We start from the raw sequence: 15,318 nt of genomic DNA, 5'->3' as shown, positions 1-15,318 counted from the left end.
TCCTCCTTGTATGGCTGGGGAAATGGAGGATTGTACAGCCCAAGATCACAGTATAGAAAGCTAGGCTTAGAGCCCTGGTCTCCAGGCCCAAGTGGAGGCCAACTCTGGCTGCTCCAAGTCTCTGGAGGCAGGGACTGGGCTACCTGATCCCTTTGGACTTAAGATTATGTATCAAAACTCTGACACACACCATTTGTGCATCTGGCTGAAGGTCAAGCCTGCCAAACTAAGACAGCCCGGGCAGAGGGAGACTGACTCAGCCTGTCTTCCTGTTACTGTATCTTTCCCTGGGCGGGCCTCCCATTGGCTGAAGGGCACAAAGAGCCCATTGTTCTCTGGTTGTTGGTCTCCTGGGCAGAGTGGCGAATGACCAGGGCAAGGCCAAAGGGAGAGGAGGGTGGAATTTCATGTCAGCACCCGCTGTACTCTCAGCACTCCCACCAGCAAATTCACATTCCCCATCAGCTCTCAACAGTTTATAAAGGACTTTTCTTCCCATATCTTAGGGAGCAGCACAGTCAGTCCCTCAGGTAGAAAAGTAAGGATTCACTCAGCACATTCAGGGCTTGAGCAGACAGAACGTTCTGCTCATGGTCACCCAGATGGCCCAGTGAAGCTGAAATGACCACTCCAAACTGGTCTGAGGATCTTTCTACTAACCAGCTGCCTCTACCTGGGGTCAAGGGAGAACTTACCGAGGCATCCCCTTCCCCACTGAGGTGGCAAAGCATTCATCATATGTTGGCTGCACTCTCTCGAGTTGACACAAACCACCACCCCCCACCAATGAACAGTGTTTGAGTTGCAATTAGGTTCTGCCTTTAGTAGGACCCTGCCTGTAGTCTATCCTCGAGTGGTGTATCTTTTCTCTGTACCTCGATTTTCTTGTCTTATTAAATAAGCATGATTATACATCTGACCCTCCTGAGTACAAAGTCAGTGTTAGATTCAGAGAGAGTAGGTTTCAGAGAGTGAGTTAACAAGAGCAGAGTTGAAAGGCCCAACTTTGGAGTCAGATCTCTGGGCCTGGATCCTGTGGCAAGTGACTTAACTCTAAAATTCTGGGCAGGGACTCCCCTGGTGGTCTAGTGGTTAAGACTCTGCATTTCCACTGCAGGGGGCGAAGTTTCAAGCTCTGGTCAGGGAATTTAAGATCCCGCAGACTTCGAGGTACAGCCAAAAATTAAGGAAAAAAAAACAAACAAACAATAAAACTTGGGGCATAGTATTTCAGCTCCAACCTCAGTTTACTCAAATGTAATGGTACAATCCACCCCCTTCCCAGTCCCCTGCCTTTATGAGGATCTTGTAAGGATTAAATGAAATTATATATGTAGTGTGTTTGGCTCACTGTTTCATATCCTGCACTATCAAAAAATGTGAGCTATCTTATCATTAGAGCATTAAAAATTTCCCAAAGCATGTCCACATACTCTTAGTCCTCAGATAAAAAGGGGGACCCTGGGTTCAAGTGAGTTTGGGAAGTGTGGCATCAGCCACCTTCCTCATGGTTATTCCTGAGCCACAAGACAGTGTTAAAGCCTCTGAGAAGTTCTGCAGGAAAGAAACTCTTTTTTGGTCTGTTTGTTTGTTTGTTTAGGCTGCACCATTCGGCATTCAGGATCTTATTTCCCTGACCAGGGAAAACCTTTATGTGTCCCTCTTTTCAGTGAACTTCTGAATATGTCCCAGAGAACTCTGTTTCCATGAAAATGCCTTTGAGGGATGTCTGTTGGATCCAATGTCCTTGTCCAGGAAGGTGAAGTAACTTGTTCTGGGTCATGAGGCCAGTGAATGGTAGACCCGGGGCTTGACCCAAGCTCATGAATTCTTTGGCATAGTGCTCTATTAAAGCATGCTGAGGAAAGGTCTCCTGCTAGAGGTATAGACACATCATCATCAAGTTGCTCAATTGTGTCCAACTCTGTGACCCTGTGGTCTGCCAGGCTCCTCTGTCCATGGGATTCTCCAGGCAAGAATACTGGACTGGGTGGCCATTTCCTTCTCCACAGGATCTTCCTGACCCAGGGATCAAACCTAGGTTTGATCCGCCTGCATTGCAGGTGGATTCATTGCCATTTGAACCACCAGGGAAGCCCAGAAATGTAGACAAATTCTCTCTAAATGTCAAAGATTCGTGTACAGAGTACATAGACTTTTACTCTGTCTTTGAGGTCCTGTATCCATGACTGAAGGTGCCAGGCTCCGTCCGGACTGAGCTATCTCCCCGTAGCCCTGGGTGGGGTTGGAGGAGCTCGACGATGGATTAGTTCTGCCTCCTCCCATCCCTGGCTCTGTAACACTCCAGCTGTTGGTCTGGGTCCAGGGAACACTCACACGCAGGCACCAATTTTCTCCTGAAACCCCACACGCCTGGAAATCTTTTCTGAAGGAGGGGGAAAGCCCTATAACCCAGTCCGCAACGTGGCAGATCTTACATGTTCCCTGACGTGGCCAGAAAACCAAGCCTCTCTTCAGTTTTAGCAGCTGTGGACCCAGGGGTAATGACGGCCCCACCAGCCCAGCGACGTGGCAACCGGTGCTGTGACTCAGCTGACCTGGGGGACAGCCTAGAGCCTCCATCCTTCTTTTCTGGGTCTCAGGAGATGGGGACACAGAAAGGAGATCTGGATTAACCAATTACCAATTAACCCCTTACCCCTGTCTCCAAGTCTCTTTTCCCCCACCATTGCCTGGCAGACTCACTCTCTTCTGGGGCTGATCCAGTAGGTCATCTCTCCCCACTCCTGGCTTCAGTTCTCAGACAGCAGCTTCTTGTAATGAATCTTCGAGACTTTCCACACCAGTGACGTTCACACAGGCTGCTATGGGAGTTTCATAGAGGAGGCTTAAGGAGACAGAAAGAAAGCCAAAAGGGCAGATCTCCAGATTCCCAGTCCATTTCTGCCTTCGACCAGAGCAGAACTACATTAAAAAAAAAAATTATTGGAGTATAGTTGATTTACAGTGTTGTGTTGGTTTTAGGTGTACAGCAAAGTGAATCAGTTGTATATAAACATATGTACATTTTTTTTTTTTTTTAGATTCTTTTCCCATATAGGCCGTTATAGAGTACTGAGTAGAGTTCCTTGTGCTACACAGCGGGTCCTTATTAGTTACCTAGAGCAGAACTACTTTTACCTGTCTGACATATCAGGCTATTGCCTAAGATTTCATTACTTAATAAAAAAATTGAAATGCACGAGTTTATTTTTAGCCCACTGGCTTTACCGGTGAAGAAAAAAATGAGCAAAGAGAGAGAGCGAGAGCAATCTGTCCCAAGACACAGAGTATCACAAACTCACAAGCTGTACCCAGCCCCGTGGGAAAGGAAAGAGCTCCATGAGCCAAATGTGAGCCCTGGACAATGTCAGACCCACTCCGCAGAAGCTTGAAGTCTCTTCACCCCAGGTAGGTAGCCATGAGGAAGGGGCTCCATCCACCTGCCAGGTACATCCCTGGAGAAGAAACCAGTGTTACCAGGGAGACAGGGTCATCATCTTTGGGAGCAGGCAGGTGACAGGTTTGAGAAGTTCCTCTAGACAAAGTGCTGGATCTAGCCGGGGGTGGGGGAGGGGCTTGGTCAACTTGGAGAGAACATGCCCCACCCAGAGACTCTCAGATCCCTTGCTGCTGCTGCTAAGTCACTTCAGTCGTATCCGACTCTGTGCGACCCCATAGACGGCAGCCCACCAGGCTCCCCCGTCCCTGGGATTCTCCAGGCAAGAACACTGGAGTGGGTTGCCATTTCCTTCTCCAATGCATGAAATTAAAAATGGAAGTGAAGTCACTCAGTCATGTCCGACTCAGGCAAGAGTACTGGAGTGGGTTGCCATTCTCAGATCCCTTACCCCCTTTTTAAATATTTTCTCCTTCAAACAAAATCCATCTGCTGGAGGTATCTCTTATCAGCCACCAGTCTGGCAGCTTTATTGATGGGAGCTGAGGCTGGTTCACCTTTCCCAAAGGTCCCTCTTCTGTATCCTTCTGGGAGAAAGACCAATGTCTTACTTTCTGGTTATGAAAACTTTAGAGAGACCTAGCCTTGTGCTTCCTTCTCTCTGCTTTTCTCTTCCTCTTCTCCATCTTCTCATTTCCCATCTTCCTTTTTTTAATCTGAACCCTTTCTTTTTCAAATCCCTTATGACTATACAGTGGAGTGAGAAATAGATTTAAGGGACTAGATCTGATAGACAGAGTGCCTGATGAACTATGGATGAAGGTTCGTGACATTGTACAGGAGATAGGAATCAAGACTATCCCCAAGAAAAAGGAATGCAAAAAAGCAAAATGGCTGTCTGAGGAGGCCTTACAAATAGCTGTGAAAAGAAGGGAAGCAAAAAGCAAAGGAGAAAAAGAAAGATATACCCATTTGAATGCAGAGTTCCAAAGAATAGCAAGGAGAGATAAGAAAGCCTTCCTCAGTGATCAATGCAAAGAAATAGAGGAAAACAATAGAATCGAAAAGACTACAGATCACTTCAAGAAAATCAGAGATACCAAGGGAACATTTCATGCAAAGATGGGCTCAATAAAGGACAGAAATGGTATGGACCTAACAGAAGAAGAAGATATTAAGAAGAGGTGGCAAGAATACACAGAAGAACTGTACAAAAAAGATCTTCACGACCAAGATAATCACGATGGTGTGATCACTCACCTAGAGCCAGACATCCTGGAATGTGAAGTCAAGTGGGCCTTAGGAAGCATCACTATGAACAAAGCTAGTGGAGGTGATGGAATTCCAGTTGAGCTATTTCAAATCCTGAAAGATGATGCTGTGAAAGTGCTGCACTCAATATGCCAACAAATTTGGAAAACTCAGCAGTAGCCACAGGACTGGAAGAGGTCAGTTTTCTTTCCAATCCCAAAGAAAGGCAATGCCAAAAAATGTTCAAACTACCACACAATTGCACTCATCTCACATGCTAATAAAGTAATGCTTAAAATTCTCCAAGCCAGGCTTCAGCAATACATGAACCATGAACTTCCAGGTGTTCAAGCTGGTTTTAGAAAAGACAGAGGAACCAGAGATCAAATTGCCAACATCTGATGGATCATCGAAAAAGCAAGAGAGTTACAGAAGAATATCTATTTCTGCTTTATTGATTATGCCAAAGCCTTTGACTGTGTGGATCACAATCAACTGTGGAAAATTCTGAAAGAGATGGGAATACCAGACCACCTGATCTGCCTCTTGAGAAACCTATATGCAGGTCAGAAGCAACAGTTAGAACTGGACATGGAACAACGGACTGGTTCCAAATAGGGAAAGGAGTACGTCAAGGCTGTATATTGTCACCCTGCTTATTTGATTCATATGCAGAGTACATCATGAGAAACGCTGGGCTGGAGGAATCAAGGTTGCCAGGAGAAATATTAATAACCTCAGATATGCAGATGACACCACCCTTATGGCAGAAAGTGAAGAAGAACTAAAGAGCCTCTTGATGAAAGTGAAAGAGAGTGAAAAAGTTGGCTTAAAGCTCAACATTTGGAAAACTAAGATCATGGCATCTGATCCCATCACTTCATGGGAAATAGATGGGTAAACAGTGGAAACAGTGGATGACTTTATTTTGGGGGGCTCCAAAATCACTGCAGATGGTGACTGCAACCATGAAATTAAAAGACACTTACTCCTTGGAAGGAAAGTTATGACCAACCCGGATAGCATATTAAAAAGCAGAGACATTTCTTGGCTATGATTTTTCCAGTGGTCATGTATGGATGTGAGAGTTGGACTGTGAAGAAAGCTGAGCGCCAAAGAATTGATGCTTTTGCACTGTGGTGTTGGAGAAGACTCTTGAGAGTCCCTTGGACTTCAAGGAGATCCAACCAGTCCATCCTAAAGGAGATCAGTCCTGGGTGTTCATTGGAAGGACTGATGTTGAAGCTGAAACTCCCATTCTTTGGCCACCTGATGCAAAGACCTGACTCATTTGAAAAGACCCTGATGCTGGGAAAGATTGAGGGCAGGAGGGGAAGGGGACGACAGAAGATGAGATGGTTGGATGGTATCACTGACTCGATGGACATGGGTTTGGGTGGACTCCAGGAGTTGGTGAGGGACAGGGAGGCCTGGCGTGCTGCGGTTCATGGGGTCACAAAGAGTCGGACACAACTGAGTGACTGAACTGACTTTCTTTTTCTGTTCTTCTCATTTCTTTCTTTCTTTATTTATTTGGCTGCACCAAGTCTTGGCTGCAGCATGTGGGATCCCATTCCCCTGCTTTGGGAGTGCAGAGGCTTAGCCACTGGACCACCAGGTAGTCCCTTCCCATCTTTTTGAAGAGAGTAGTGGACCAGGCATCAAGGGGCCCGAGTTCCTCACTCCATAAATAACTTAGGCAAGTCATCTCCCTTCTCTGGGCATTTGGCTCATTTGTAAAATGAGGCTGTCGGGTTAGGTCACAATTTCCAAATGGTGGGGGATGAGGATCAAGGTGAGGGGGCTCAGATTCTCTCCTTAGACACTCCCCCCCACCAAGGCAGCTGTTGTTGGGATATTTTAATCGGGTTCTGCAGCTAAATAACTCTTGAAAAGCACTATGTCATTTAATTCAAGGCCTTGAAGACTTTCAGTTCAGTGTTTCCTCTTCTCTTTCTCTACTGTTTCCTGTGTCTCTCCCTCCCCTCTCAGGTTTTCTAGTGGAGCCTTGTGATTCTCCAGGGTGGCAACCCTGAGTCTGCCCTGCTATCTCTCAGGAGGCCAGACTTTGCCCTTTGACTTGCAATGTGGGAGAAGTAATCATTTCTTTCCTGAAACCCCAGAACCGTAAGGGCCCCACCCCAGAGCTATGAGTAGTCAGAGCCAGCCACCCATCTTGGCCCCCGGTCCCAACACCGAGATCTCCACACCCTGCCCTCCCCCACTAAATGGCCCACTTCCCAGCCTTATCCCAAGTTGGATTATTCTCCTGATTCAGACATTTTTGTGGTGTGAAATCATCCCCGCCCCAGCCAGCTGAAGCCAGGAGCTCGCTCCAGCCCACAGCAGCTGGCCAGCCCTCCCTTCTCCTGCCACGTCCCACACCCTCAGCTCCTCTGCTCCAGGGGCTCAGAATTTCCATCTGATGTCCTTCCAAGGCTAAAGAGAAATTCAGACAGAGTGGCAGGGGCATGGCTGCTCTGTCCCTTCCCTGCAACTCCTGTGCAGCTGCTGGCACAACGTGGCTAACTCCCAGGTCAAGGCGATTAAGATGAGTTTGTGAGATCCAGACAGAGGGACAGAGTCCAAGAAAGACAGAGGAACAGGCTCAGACAGAGAAGAGAAAGACATTGACCGAGCATGCCATGATTAAGAGAGAAGCAGAAGTGAGGAGAGAGGGGAAAAGGCACCCATAGAGAAACAAATGTGGAGAAATCGACCCAAAACTCAGCAATAAGACCAGAGGGTGACTGCATGTCCTCTTGATGTTAGACTAAAGCCTGGACTAACACACCCATCCAGGGACCACCTTCTCTAGGAGATATACTGTTGTTTGACTTGTTTACTATTGATTAGGGGGCCTGGCTCTGAAGTTACATATTAATCCATAGATTTCTGTCCAGTTGAAGGAAGAACCCCAGAGGCTGGAGTTTTAAGGCCTTGTAGGACATTAACCAGTTTTGTATATGACCTAGCAGACTCTCCAGCTTTCCTTCAGTGCCCATGTAGACATGATCTCTCTTTGAACTCTCCTGGAATCAGCTTTACCACCCTGCTATTCCCTCATGAACAGGTTAAATAAATCATTGACATGTGCCCATTTTTTATTTTTATGAAAGTTTATAACTTAAGAAAAAACAAACTGGTTTTGACAGGAGAAGCAAAAAATAGAATGAGGCAGATAAGGAAAGAGTGAGAGGAAGAGAGAGAAAGGGAAAGAGAGAGAGAGATGCACTGAGAAATCAGCAGGAAAAAGCAACACAGAGAAACAGAAAGAGCTAAAGGCAGAGATGAGACTTCTCTGGTGGTCCAGTGGTTAGGACTCAGTGCTTTGTCTGCCAGGGCCCAGGTTCAGCCCCTGGTTGGGAAACCAAGATCCTGCAAGCCTCGTGGCATGGCCAAAAGAAAAAAGAGATCAAGGCAGAGGAACTGAGACCCAGTCAAACTCATACACAAAGTCAGAGAGAGAGAAGGAGAGAGAGAGGAGAGCTAATAACAGAGCACAGGGTCAGCCATGCATACGCACAAAACCATAAATAGTGGTAGCTTCTGGAGAGGGGATGGATTGAGCGGAAACGGAGGTGAGCGGTACTTTATACCAACTTATTACTTCCCTAGTGCATTTTTTATGGACATATAATTGCCTGTTGTTGGGTGCTTTTAAAATAGACACAGAGGGCAAGGCCAAAAGACACTGAGAGAGAAAAAGGAACCACCAAAGAGAGATGGCTGGCAGTAAGAGCAGCACAGGTAGGGCAAGTGAGACTTGATGGGAGGCCGTGAGGCAGGATCAAGAACGGTTCACACCTGCTCCTGTGCTCACTGAGCCTGGAGCCCTTTTGGGCTGGGTGTGGGGCTGTCAGAAGTCTGTGTGGGAGGCAGGCAGGGAGCCAGAAGAAGCAGAGAAGAGGCAGACATGGAGGAGAGAGATGAGCAGGAACAAACAGATCCAGGGCCGGTTGAGAGACAATCAGGAGCTGCGGCCAGGCCTCCTCCCTCCTCCCAGAACCTGGGCACCCAGGCCTGAAGGGAGGCACCTTTCAGAGACGTTGTGGGGTCCAGGAGATAGAGGATGGGGGAGCCTCCCAGAGATGCTTCTCCAGGGCATGGAATGTGCCCTGAGAGCTGCCAGGCCCACAGGCAACCACCTCTGGTACATCAGCCTTATAAGGAGAAGCAGACCGAGGGCCTGTCACGTTCAACCCAGTTCATGAAAGGAGATAACTCAGGCCCAGGCAGGAGGAGAGACTTGTTCAAGATCACATGGTTAATTTGAATATCATCAGGAGGAGGAGCCAAGTCAATGACTCCTTCTTTGATGTTTTTTCCATTCTAGCCTCACCACTTTCCCATTTTCCACACAGCAACTAGAATGGCTCTTTTAAAATGCTCATCACTCTGTCCCTTCCCTGCTGGAAACCCTTGCAGAATTCTCTGCCCCAGTGCCATTTTCTAGCTAATGAGATGTATGGCACTTGAGAAGGATCCTTTCAGGAATCTGACTCAGCTGGGTAGTCCATCTCTCTTTTAAAATATCAAATTATACAGATAGGGGCTCTACCCTGCCCGCCCACTGCAAATTTGCCCAAGGCCACATACATCCTAGAGGCAGCTCTTCTTGTGGCTCAATCCAAATGTCATAGGTATAATGTCCTCAGCAGGCTTTTAACATGGGCTCTCTCCTCAGATCCCTACTGGCATGTAGAGTAGACTTGCTGGCCCTGTTCATCCCTTCTCCTTCCCAAAGTAGTGAAGTCCTATCATGAGGTAGACACTCATTCTTGGTGGGATGAAAAAGGACTCCAAAGGACAGTTGTTATTTGAAGTCATACTTAGATTTGGCATGCAGAAGTCCACCTTTTCGCCTTTTCTTCCTTCTTTCTTCTTGCTGCCTGGAATGAAGGCATAATGGCTGGAGCACCAGCAGCTATATTGGACCACAAAATTACCTCAAGAATGGAAGCCATTAGCTAAGGGGATGGAGACGAAAAAAAGAGCCTGGGGTCTGATGACCAAAGAACTGCCGTAACAACCCTGGACACACTACCTCCAGCCATCTGATCTCAGCTTAGTGAATTCCTGAGAGAAGCCTTCACTAACCACCTAATCTCATGGATGGGTGGTATCATTGACTCAATGGACATGAGTTTGAACAAACTCCAGGAAATAGTGAAGGTCAGGGAAGCCTGGTGTGCTGCAGTCCATGGGGTTGAAAAAGTCGGGCACTACTGAGCTACTGAACAGCAACAACCCACCCCTAATCTCCAGTCACTCTGTCATCCACCCTGGGGGGATTTTCTTCCTTATCACAAGATAAATTCACCTGTGCTTTTTCATGGGCTTGTTCTCTATCTCCCTCTCCCCCAGAATCTAAGTGTTGCATGAACAGGGCTCTTGCATGTCTTGGTCACTGGTACAGCACTTGTGTTTCACACAACGCCTACATTTCTTCAACAGAGATGGTTTTTCCTTTTTCAAGAATTCCCCACATGAATTTTGTGTTTTTTTAATCACAATTTTTAGAAAATCAGTCTTAGTAGGTGCAACGATTAGGTTTAAGGAATAGTGATACAATTTTAAAGAAATTTACACTAATAAATCTTAAGGCTCACTGAAACTTGGTTTGATTTTTTTAAAATATAAATTTATTTATTTTAATTGGAGGTTAATTACTTTACAATATTGTATTGGTTTTGCCATACATCAACATGAATCCGCCACAGGTATACACGTGTTGATTTTTTTTAATTTTATTTATTTATTTTTTGGCTACATTATGAGGCATGTGGGAATCTTAGTTCCCCGACCAGGGATCAAATCCACGCCCCCCTACACTGGATACCCTTGGACCACCAGGGAAGTCCCTATGCATTTTAAAATTGGATATTCTGTTAGATTCAAGTGTAGAGTAGAGATACAATGTGCTGGGGATTCAGGAGGAGAGCATGCTGTTGCAAGGGTCCAGGGATTAACAGTGAGGATGGAAATGTGGAAGCACAGTTGAGAGCTAGCTCTAAAGTACCATGAAGAGACTCTTGAACACGAATCTGATGATGTCACTGCCCTACAAAAACACTTCCTTCCCCACAGAATACCCTTCAAACTCCTTAAGGCAGGTTGGGTCCCTGCATAGCCTGGCCCCTGCCTACCCTCCAGCCTCATCTCTCAACACTTCCTATACCGTTCCTCCCCACCCAACACAACACACATTCTAATAAACTGACCCACAGTAACTGCTGCGGGCCACCAGGATCTCTTGAACCTATGGCTGCCTTTGTGTATCCTCTTCTCCCCACCAAGTTCTCTATGGACTTGAACTTCTCATTCTTACCCTCCATTAATGCTCAGCCTAGACATGGCTTCCTCTGGAAAGCTTCTCTGATTCCAGAGAACTGGGTTAGGTACCTCCCCTACAGGCTGTGTAGTTGTTTTTTCATCTCTCCTCCGCCCTCTGCTGTTTCCTGGGCCAGGGAATGAAGCCTTGTTCATTGTGCCCCAGCATTTGCACTGCGCCCCACCCAGAGGGGGCACTCCGTCACTCATTTGAGTGAATGGGATTATACCAAAAGGAGGAGGGTAAAGATAAAGCAAGAGGGCTGATTCCATTTACAATGGTCTCTTACGTCTCGTCTGCCCCAGACTCATACAGCTTTCTGGCTCCCTGTCCTTAGAGAGGTCTTCTCTGAGGTCCACACTCAGCCCTCAGGCTGTAACCCTGAGCCAGGTGGGGCTTGGACTGAATACAGGTAGGGATTCTTCCACCCCTCTGGTCCTTCTCCGGTTTCCAACCTAGAGTTTCAGCCCCAAGGACACGCAGCATCCATCTTCCCTCAACAGCTCAGCTGGTCAGAGGATAAGAAAGAAGGCCCTGTGCTCCCAGGGAGAGCAGCCAAGGGAGCGGATCTGGAGTAGGGGTGGGGATGGGACAGGAAAGAGAAAGTGGGGAAGGCCGGAGGGTGGGGGGGAAGGGATGGGCGAGAGTTGGGTGTGGGGGTTGGGGGTAGGGATCCACTTCAGGAGCTCTCAGAGCCCTTCACCCGTGACCTCCCAGGGCCTCTCCTCTCTGATGAAAAGCATCATTTCCCCTAATGTTTCTCAGCAACTCTCAAAGGTCCAGAGAGAGGCAGCCAGGGATGGCCAGGAGAGAGGAGGTTATCTCTTAAAATATGGGGATGGGGGATGGGGGGTAGGGAGAGGGGGACAGTGGGTCATCCTGACCAGGGTTTTCCAGATTCAGGCATAAGGCACCACTTTCACCACCCTTGTGGTGTCCTCCTGAAACCTATCCTCTTATTTGCTTTATTTAAGCTTATTTTTTAAAGCTTCAGATCAGATCAGATCAGTCGCTCAGTCATGTCCGACTCTTTGCGACCCCATGAATCGCAGCAGGCCAGGCCTCCCTGTCCATCACCGATTCCCAGAGTTCACTGAGACTCACATCCTTCGGGTCAGTGATGCCATCCAGCCATCTCATCCTCTGTCGTCCCCTTCTCCTCTTGCCCCCAATCCCTCCCAGCATCAGAGTCTTTTCCAATGAGTCAACTCTTCACGTGAGGTGGCCAAAGTACTGGAGTTTCAGCTTTAGCATCATTCCTTCCAAAGAACACCCAGGGCTGATCTCCTTCAGAATGGACTGGTTGGATCTCCTTGCAGTCCAAGGGACTCTCAAGAGTCTTCTCCAACACCACAGTTCAAAAGCATCAATTCTTTGGCACTCAGCCTTCTTCACAGTCCAACTCTCACATCCATACATGACCACAGGAAAAACCATAACCTTGACTAGATGAACCTTTGTTGGCAAAGTAATGCCTCTGCTTTTGAATATGCTATCTAGGTTGGTCATAACTTTCCTTCCAAGGAGTAAGCGTCTTTTAATTTCATGGCTGCAGTCACCATCTGCAGTGATTTTGAAGCCCAGAAAAATAAAGTCTGACACTGTTTCCACTGTTTCCCCATCTATTTCCCATGAAGCGATGGGACTGGATCTTCGTTTTCTGAATGTTGAGCTTTAAGCTTAAAGCTTAGATCCATTTAATTTTTTAATATAGATTTTTATTTATTTGACTGTGTCGGGTCTTAGTTCCTGCATGCAGGATCTTTAGTTTCAACATTCGAACTCTTAGTTATGGCACGTGGGATCTAGTTCCCTGACCAAGGATGGAACCCAGGCCCCCTGCTTTGGGAGTCTCAGTCACTGGACCACCAGGGAAGTCCCAAATGCAATTCATTTAAATGAGAGCTTATAAAACTTAAATGGAAATGTATCCCTGGCTGTGCCAGCTGTGTCCTGCTTGCCCCTGAGATCCATTCCCCAGCCTTCCGCATCTGCACACCTCAGTGGCCTGTTTCCACTTGGGAGGGGCCAGTGGGGAGCACAGTAGGAAACTGGGAAGAGCAGGAAGAATGAGGTTGGTGTGTTGATTTCCCCCAGCTCCTTCCCTGGGGGATCACAGCAAACTGACTCTGTCCCTCAACCCAGGGGCCCAGCTCTCATCCAAGGCCCCCTTCTTGTTCTTGTAACCATCTTTCCCATCACCTCCTCAGGCCTCAAGCTATTGCTGGCCCTGGGGACTTGCACCGTCTCTGTGGCTTACCTACATGGGCCCACATCTGTATAAATAGCCCCTTGATTAAATTCTCAGATTACCCATTTTGAAAGTGCCATCTGTTTCCTGCCAGGAACCTGACTGATAAACTTGTCATACACAGAAAGCAATTGACACAGTGCTAAGAAAATGATGATGTCAAATTCTAACTCAGTCTAAAAAGGAATGAGGAACATTTTTTTTTTTCTTTTTTTTTTTTTGACCACGCTGCCTGGCATGTGGGACAGTAGTTCCCTGACCAGGGATCAAGCCAGAGCCTCCTGCATTGGAAACATAGAGTCTTAAACAGTGGACTGCCAGGAAAGTCCCTGGTAATTTCTATATAATGCTATAAAACACGGAGAAGGCAATGGCACCCCACTCCAGTACTCTTGCCTGGAAAATCCCATGGATGGAGGAGCCTGGTAGGCTGCAGTCCATGGAGTCGCCAGGAGTCGGACACGACTGAGCAACTTCACTTTCACTTTTCACTTCCATGCATTGGAGAAGGAAATGGCAACCCACTCCAGTATTCTTGCCTGGAGAATCCCAGGGATGGGAGAGCCTGTTGGGCTGCCGTCTATGGAGTCGCACAGAGTCGGACACTACTGAAGCGACTTAGTAGCAGTAGCAGTAGCAGCTATAAAACAAGCTCCAGGACATATTAGGTTAAAACAACAACAACAACAAAACAACAAGGTGCTAAACAGTGTTTAGAGTGCAAGAGACAAATAAAAACGTGTATATGTGTTTGCTTATATTTTCAAAGAGAAATGAATGAAAGATAAACCAAAACTTAACAGAAATGTTTTCCTTAAGGAGAGAGAAAAAGGCAAAAGCTAGCTTTCTGAATATACCTTGTTATAGAATTCTAACTTTGGAACTATGAAATGTTTTACATAATTTAAAATGTGCTGTGCATGCATGCTCAGTCGTATCCAGCTCTTTTTGACCCTATGGACTGTACTCTGCCAGACTCCTCTGCCCATGGAATTTCCAAGCAAGAATACTGGGGTGGGTTGTCATTTCCTTCTCCAGGGGATCTTCCCGACCCAGGGATCAAACCTGTGTCTCCTATATCTTTTGCACTGGCAGAAGGATTCTTTACCACTGTGCCACCTGGGAAGCCCTAATCTAAAATGCTTAATTGTATCAAAGAGATAAGTAAATTCTAAAAAGAAAAAGATACAGGAACAACTGAACCTCATTGTATATCAAGTTGGTGGCATAAGCATCCTAAGAATCATTATTTCAAGTAAATTTAATAGTATTTTGGCTGTTCATCCTTAATGAGATATATACTCAATATATCTGGAAGCGGGGGAAAGATGTATTCCACAGACTTACTTTTAGTATTAATATTATCCAGATATTATTATCTGGATACAGTAGGTAAAGAAATTATATGTGGTAGAGGAGTCATATTGATAGCGTTAGCACTTAGCATTTGGAGCCTAAGAGATAAATTTTTTAAAAATAAAAAATGAAAATGCTGGGCATTCAGAGCCCTGAGCTCATCACTTTTCTTTCCTTGTCTTTGCCAGCACCCTTAGAAGCAGCCAATCAGCTGCATCCTCCTCCTTCATTTCAGTAAGATGCTCTATGACAGCAAATACTTGATCACTTAGAGCCTTGGCTTCTCTGGGTACTTGGTTATGAGAATCTGTGGCTGACAGTTTGTTTATGGCTGCCCTGGTTCTTTGTTGCTGTGTCGGGGCTTTCTCTAGTGGCAGTGAGCAGGGCTTTCTCTTTGTTGTGGCGCTCGGGCTTCTCAGTGTTTTGGCTTCTCTTGCTGCCGGTGCACAGGCTCTAGACGTGTGGGCTTCAGTGGTTGCAGTACGTGGGCTCAGAGGCTGCCACTTGCCAGCCCTAAAGTGTGGGCAGTTTCAGCACACGGCCTTAGTTGCCCCAAGGCGTGTGGGATCTTCCCCAACCAGGGATCGAACCCGTGTTCCCTCCATTGGCAGGGAAGTGCCAGCTAATAGTGCCACCATTTGCCATGGACTGCAAGTATCCCCTTTAGGACTGAAAACAGGTCATTAGTGCCTTAAAATCCAGCCAGACTAGAGAACCAATTTTAAA

The 15,318-nt window shown here is 46.8% G+C and overlaps 1 protein-coding gene across 1 annotated transcript in view; it reads right to left on the bottom strand.

The window, feature by feature from the left end:
- Positions 1-3,188: 3,188 nt before the first annotated feature.
- Positions 3,189-15,318, bottom strand: part of ATOX1 (antioxidant 1 copper chaperone) — a 50,670-nt gene continuing 38,540 nt past the window's right edge. Inside the window, exon 4 of the mRNA XM_027545904.1 lies at positions 3,189-3,458. The gene's annotated coding sequence lies outside the window, so the exon portion shown is untranslated. The remainder of the gene's footprint in view (positions 3,459-15,318) is intronic.

This window comes from Bos indicus x Bos taurus, chromosome 7 (assembly GCF_003369695.1).
Source record: "Bos indicus x Bos taurus breed Angus x Brahman F1 hybrid chromosome 7, Bos_hybrid_MaternalHap_v2.0, whole genome shotgun sequence".
Lineage (NCBI taxonomy): Eukaryota > Metazoa > Chordata > Mammalia > Artiodactyla > Bovidae > Bos > Bos indicus x Bos taurus.
Note: the sequence above shows the minus strand (reverse complement) of the source record. Positions and strands in the feature narration are given on the sequence as shown.